The sequence below is a fragment of the Octopus bimaculoides genome, chromosome 4, assembly GCF_001194135.2.
Source record: "Octopus bimaculoides isolate UCB-OBI-ISO-001 chromosome 4, ASM119413v2, whole genome shotgun sequence".
In the NCBI taxonomy this organism is placed as follows: Eukaryota; Metazoa; Mollusca; class Cephalopoda; order Octopoda; family Octopodidae; genus Octopus; species Octopus bimaculoides.
Window position 1 is genome coordinate 84,068,664 of NC_068984.1, and position 7,231 is coordinate 84,075,894.

A 7,231-nucleotide genomic window follows, 5' to 3' on the forward strand; every position below is an offset into this window, starting at 1 on the left:
CTGCCATGTAGCATAGCTGTTCATACACATGCGTCATACAGTCTGCCTTTTACTCTGAGCGAGAGGCCCTTTCTCACCAGCAGAGGTAAGAGCTCTCTGAGCTTTACCCAAACTATTCTTATTCTAGCAGCTACACTTTCAGCGTACCCTCCCCCACTACTGACTTGGTCGCCTAAGTAACGGAAGCTATCAACTACTTCTAGTTTTTCTCCTTGGAATGTGGCAGACAGGTTTATTGTTGTAAGTAGGGTGGGGGATTACAGAGGAATAATGGAAGAGACTGGGGAAAGAGGAGGGGAACAAGTAGTGTTAGGGAGATGATGGGTAGAAGGGATCCAGTGCTATCTTACATTACATCTTCAACATTTTATGTTTGTTTTCCATGCTGGCATGGGGTTGGCTGGCTCATCAGGATCCAGATTAGTTCTCATTGGAGTTATAGTTCCTTTAAGTCATGGGTTTACATCTTAGTTTTGGCATAGTTTTTGTGGCTGGATGTCTTTCCTAACACCAACTATTTTACAGAGTGTACTGGGTACATTATTGCAGCACCAGCACCAAAGAGGTTATCATGCTCCAGCAGGACTAAATAATCCTCTCAACTTTGTTAGGCTTTATCAGTAGTATGTACTCACAGCCAGCCACAAGTGTAGACGAGATTTGTTAACTCTGATATACAGGAAACAATGAATAAAACATGAGTGTGTGTGTGCACATATATTATTATTATTATTATTATTGGCAGAATTGTTAGAACATCAGACAAAATACCTTGGAGTATTTAGTTATGGTTCTTTACATTCTGAGTTCAAATCCCAAAGTTTTGGAGTCAATAAAAAAGTATCAGTCAAGTGCTAGAGTTCATTTTAATTGTCTAATCTGTCTCTAAAATTTTGGTTTCATGCCTATGAAAGAAATTATAATTATGAGGTTGGTAGCTTGGCAAATAAAATACCCCTTGCAGTATTTAGTTATGTTCCTTTACATATTGAGTAAAATTCCACTGACCAATAAAATAAGTACCAGCCATGTACTGGGATTTAATTTTTTCTACAATACCTTCCTCTCCTATGTTGGTAGGATAGAAATCCTTATTATTTCCATATGATTGGTGTAACAGAAAAACTACTTCACCGCATTTAGATATGTCATTTTACAATCTAGATTTCAGTACCTGTCAATTGATTGACTGTTCTTTGTTACAAAATTTTGGGGCTTTTTTTAAATTTAATCTAGGAATCTTTAGTACTATCATAAGAGTGGTGGATTAGTAGAATCAGTAGGGAGTGGCCAACAAAATATTTAACAAATTTTGATTATGTCAATTTATCTTCTGAGTTAAAACTCTCACCAGATTCAAAATTTACCTAGCATTCTTCAGTGGGTGGGTGGAGCAGTAAAATCAGTGCGAGTCAAGTATTTGGGTTTATTTAATTGCTACATCACTCTTATAAAATGTGTGGCCTTATTCTAAGAGAGGTACAAGACCACAAATTTAGAGAGAAGGTAAAACTGAGAGTGAAACCACAGTTTTGTTACTGTGTTAGAAATACTTATTATTTTCATATTTTAGAAACTTGAGATTGTGTACATAATATTTTGGTTTCTAGGTGGAAGATATGTGGCTTCATAGCCATATGCCCTGTGCACTACTCTAAAGCTGATTCTCCACAACTTACCTCACAAAGACATGTCAATGAGAGAGCCTCTATATAGTTGCTCAGTGTTATATATAGCAATGAAATTTCCTTCAAACCATAACCTATTGTCTTAGAAAAAAAGAATGACATTGGATAATGTAGTCTTAGATACACAAAGTCGGAATAAAAGATGGGATGGTCACAGCTAGAACACTTTTGATTGACGATCTGCTGGACTGAGTCCAAACAAAAAATTCACAAATTAACTGTGTTTTTAGGTATGACACTGAAATTTCTTCTATCCTTACATGGTACAACAATCTCTTGCTAAACTCCTCACTTGTGAATTCTATTTCACTCTGACATCTTGGGTTGAAAGTTTTCATTGTAGTATGTATAGAAAGGGTTTGTACCTACCGCTGACTGGCTTCCATTCCGGTGGCACATAAAAAGCACCATTTGACCGTGATCGTAACCAGCATTGCCTCACTGGCATTTGAACCGTTGGCACCTGAAAAACAACATTCAAGCAAGGTCATTGCCAGTGCCGCTGGACTGGCTCCTGTGCAGGTGGCACATAAAAAACACCATTTGAGCATGGCTGTCGCCAGTACTGCCTGACTGGCTCTTGTGCTGGTGGCACGTAAAAGCACTCACTACACTCTCAGAGTGGTTGGCATTAGGAAGGGCATCCAGCTGTAGAAACTCTGCCAGATCAGACTAGAGCCTGGTGCAGTCACCTGGCTCGCCAGTCCTCAGTCAAACCGTCCAACCCATGCTAGCATGGAAAGCAGACGTTAAACGATGATGATGATGATGATGATGATTCCATCAACTCTGATAAGTTACATGGCCCACTCATTTCCTCTTCTACATCAACAATCTGTTCATTGTCACTATTTAAATTGTTTTCTCTTAAGCAGATTATATTATCCTTCACTCCTCCTTTACTTTTCATGCACAAGTTTCATCCACACCCAACCTAGATACAACATATCAATCCTTCACTGTATCCATGAAGAGAAGGAGACTTCAAAAACATTCTCCAAGGAAGACATGACAACCATGTCCGTGTGTACATCACAAAGACATAATTACTGCACATAACTAGGAAATAAACTTCCATCTCTCCCTCTCTAATCATTGGTCAATGCACAAAACAGTTAAAGTCTTTAGAAATGATAGGACCTGCAATTACCTATAATCTACCACACACACATAGAAAAAGCTGTGTCTCAAAGATTAACATTTTTCTTCAGAGTCAAGTAATATTTGAAGCTGAAGTGAAATTCACAATGGAATACTGCTGCCACATTTGAAACTGGACTAGAGCTGTATACAAAAACATCCTAGACAGCATTTAGCTGATGGCCAAGGATTCACTTCCTCACATGCTCCAACCATTATCCCTCAGACACATGATCTCCTTACTTTCCTTCTTCTACTGTTACTACAATGGTCTTTATTCCTTAGACCTAGCTAGCTGCATACTTTCTCCAAGCTCTCCCATCACCCACTGAGTCACCTCTCTCAAGCCCAGAACTAACAATTTTACCTTGTCTTTTCTTTAAAATTCCCTTTCTATACATGTTGACTTCCAGATGTTCAAGCTAACGACAATCTGAGACCAGTGGTGGAGGGTCTGCAAAGGCGATGAACACTGTTCCAGCCTTCAGACAGACAGAAAAAAAAAATACTTGCATTATTATATTCTTTTATTTCTTCGTGTGTTTTTTATTCTGGTTTTATCTGATTTTGTCAAACTTCTATGTTATAGAACATAACATCAGATTTTAAGTGGTGAAAATACACATCTATGTATATATCTATCATATATTTATATAGTCACATATACACATCTATATATCTTGTTAATTTTTATGTCCATTTTTCCAGGCTAGCCAGGGATAGATGAATTTATTATTGAGGTATTGTTTTATGACTGGATGTTCTTACTGTCATCAACTAGTTTTTTCACTCAAGGTTATCTTAATCTACATAACCTTGAAGATGTAACCTGCTGACAAAGAAAATGACAGTAATGTCATTGCCTGTGGCTAGCAATTTTCAGAGAAGTGTAAATGTAACCAAACACATATTGAGAAGAATGGCGATAGCAGTTTGTATCTAATGGCGGGAGGTAGTTTCACTACATATACATACATATATATATATATGTGTGAGTGTGTGTTAGATTGCTCTTAAGTGCTACTGGTTGCATGTAACTCAGTACAACCTGTTGGCAACTAAACTGGCAACACCAGCAAGAAACCCACTTGGTGAGTAGGGTGATTTCTGGTTACCCTGCAGGATGAAAAACAAGATCCATTAAAGGGTGGATGAACTCAGAAGGATCAATGCTCATCCAATTACATGATATATATATATATATATATATATTTGCACGAGGACTTAAAAGTTTCTGGTTTGGTACCAAAGTGTACATTTAGCTTACCAGGGTGAGTTGGACTCTTAGATAACTATAATATATAACTATATATAATATGTAACTTAGATAACTGTGAAGATAACTAATCCAAGAGATGGAGAGCTCTGATAGAGAAGCCTGAGGTATGATGCTCAATGAATTTGTGGCAAACATTTACACCAACTTTCTGCTCTAAGCATTTCCAAAACTTTTGGCTGGTCCTACACACTGAAAACAAATCAACTGTGTGGGTAGTCTTAAAGCTAGGTTGTTGGATCTTCATACATACAGACTGACATTACACACACACACAACATTATATATATATATATATATATATATATATATATATATGAGAGAGAGAGAGAGAGAGAGAGAGAAAGCTGTTTCTGTATTAAGAAGCAGTATACTCAGAGCTAAGAGCTTGTGCGACATCATATAGTTTCCTCAACTGTAGAGTAATGAAGGTGGACTAATAGGCTCTCTTCCTATTAAGTTAACCCTAAAGTTTTGTAAATTTCTTTTGGTATTTAGGGAACACTTCAGATTTTTTTTCAACTCATCAGTTATATAGAGGCTTTACTATACTTGCTGAAGTTGATAGTTATATAAATAAACGAAAAGATTTAATTAGAATGACTAGAATGAATAATACGAAACTTTTTCAGAATTTCATGACTGAAGCTTCCTGGGCTTACCCACTTTAAAATGTCTCCTTTGTTGCTTCAAGAACCAGGATGGAGGACAAAAAATGCATCTGGGGACACAGGAGAGATAAGAAGCTTTAAACAGAACAGGTTATTTGTCATGACTTTTAGACCACTGCATAGATGGCTTAAATAGTATTCTTAAAGGATATGTTTATATACAACTGTCCGCATTGACCCTAAATTTCGACTACTTCAGATAAAAGATAAAATATACAATAAACCCTTTATATTTTGGATTTAACAAACCAAATAATAATATTAGCACAGCAAAATACTCTTACTACACTTCAAAAATTTAATAATTTTATATTGTGCAATAGTTGTCTTCAATTTCAATGGGCTTTTGGCATCAATGGACACAACTTACCTTCCTCTTTATTAGTCTGTTAAATTGAGAATTCAAAAGGGATTTTTTTTTTTACTTCATACACAAATATATTGAGTTGTCACATAAATTCATTCATTTCTTTCCACTGTTATTTGAATTAACACAAAAAATATTTTTATTGTAGTGTTTTATTTTGTTTGTTTCTAAAATTTAAATAAATTTTTATCTCTTTTCAGACATATAATGATGTAGTGCCAAGTAGAAGAATATGAGCATTTTTAGTACCTGGCTCTCTTTGCTTTCAATCAAGGTTCCAAAGCTGCTAAAGCCACTCATGACTTTTGTGTCGTGTACAGAGAAGGCACTATTACTGAAAGAACTGCACAGAAATGGTTTTCATGCTGCAAGGAGAAACTCTCTTTCACATTCTGGCCAGCTGGTTCAGTTCAATAAGGATGGATTGAATAAGGTCATCCACAAGAATCCCTGTCAATCCACTAGGGAATTGGTCCAGTAGATGGAATGCTTTCATGACACCATTGTCTGTCACATTCACTCAATGGTGCATGGGTTCTACATGCTCTGAACAAAAGAGAAACTTCAGTCCCAACATTGCTAACTTGACCCAAATGATATTCAAGAGGAAGTTCTACTGCACTCATTGTATTCTCCTGATATAGTACCTTCAGATTATTACCATTTTTGGTTATTCTCCAACAGTTTGCATTCAACAACAATGTGGAGCTAAAAACAGGGTTCAATGAATTCCTTGAGTCAAGACCTGGTGATTTCTAATGCCAAAGCATTGACAAGCTAGTGGAATGTTGGCAAAGAGTCATGAACAATGAAGGAGAATACATTAACTGATTTGTTAAAATTCTTGACCAAAATAAAGATTAAATCAAAAGGAAAAAATGAATTTATTTGACAGGCAAATACATCTACTAAGAAATCCTAGAAAGATCATGGGGTATTCCTCTTTAACAAATAGTCTATTACACTGGTAGAAAGTCACAAAAGTAAAGAAAAACTATTGAATGAATTAACCCAGTACATGACTTGGTTATTGTATATGTTACCCTTAACTTTTCAACAGTCTGGTTATAACTATATCACCTTTACTGGTCTGAAGAGTGCCAGCTACAGAACCTCTGTGATCACCCAATCTGCTAGAAATAGCAGCCAACTTTCACCAACAGCTGCTAAAAAGGAAAGGCATACATGATACATTATGCACAAAAAAGAAAGATTACTATAATTTAAATATCTTTGAGCATAGGGCTGAATAGCAACTGGTTTGTTTTAAACTTTTTGAAATTAATTACTGTAATTTCTAATGGTACGGTGAGAGGAAGATGGGAAATTACCATTACCTTTATCAAGGGTGGAAGTAAGAAACTCTGAAGTCTTAATGCTTACAAGATGCCAAAGTTCCAAGTAGTGGTGTTAAAAACTATCACTCAAGAACAGGTACAGTTCATCCAACAGACTTTCACAGATTCTGTCCACCCAGTTTCACTCAGAAGGTTTGGGTTAGCTCAAGGTTATATTAGGTTGTCAAGGAAGTTCTTGCGGAATTTTTAATTTTGGTTTTAAATGATGTATTTTCAAATTAATTTTCGTTAAATTACTTTATATATCATATAAATTATTTTATATATCATTTTAAAGCCCATTTTTTCGCTCTATCTAATCGTGTTACTCTTTTTCTTTTTGAATAATTAGGCCATTTTTTTTCCGGAATGTTGAATACAACATGGACAAAAGGCAAATTTGCACAATTTTCTTATTCCAGTTCAAGCTAGGCTGAAAAGCTGCTGAAACAGATTGTGATATCAACAATGCATTTGGCCCAGGAACTACTAATGAACGTACAGCACAATGATGGTTCAAGAAATTTCGTAGCGGTGAGTCTTGAAGATGATAAGTGTAGTGGTCGGCGATTGGATGTTGACAACGATCAAATTAGAACCTTAGTGAAAGCCAATCCATGCACAACTGTTCGAGAGCTTGCTTCTGAATTAGATGTAACGTATAAGACAATTTCTAACCACTTGAAAGAGATTGGAAAAACAAAAATACTTGAGAAATGGGTGCTGCATGAATTGAGCGACAACCCCCCCCC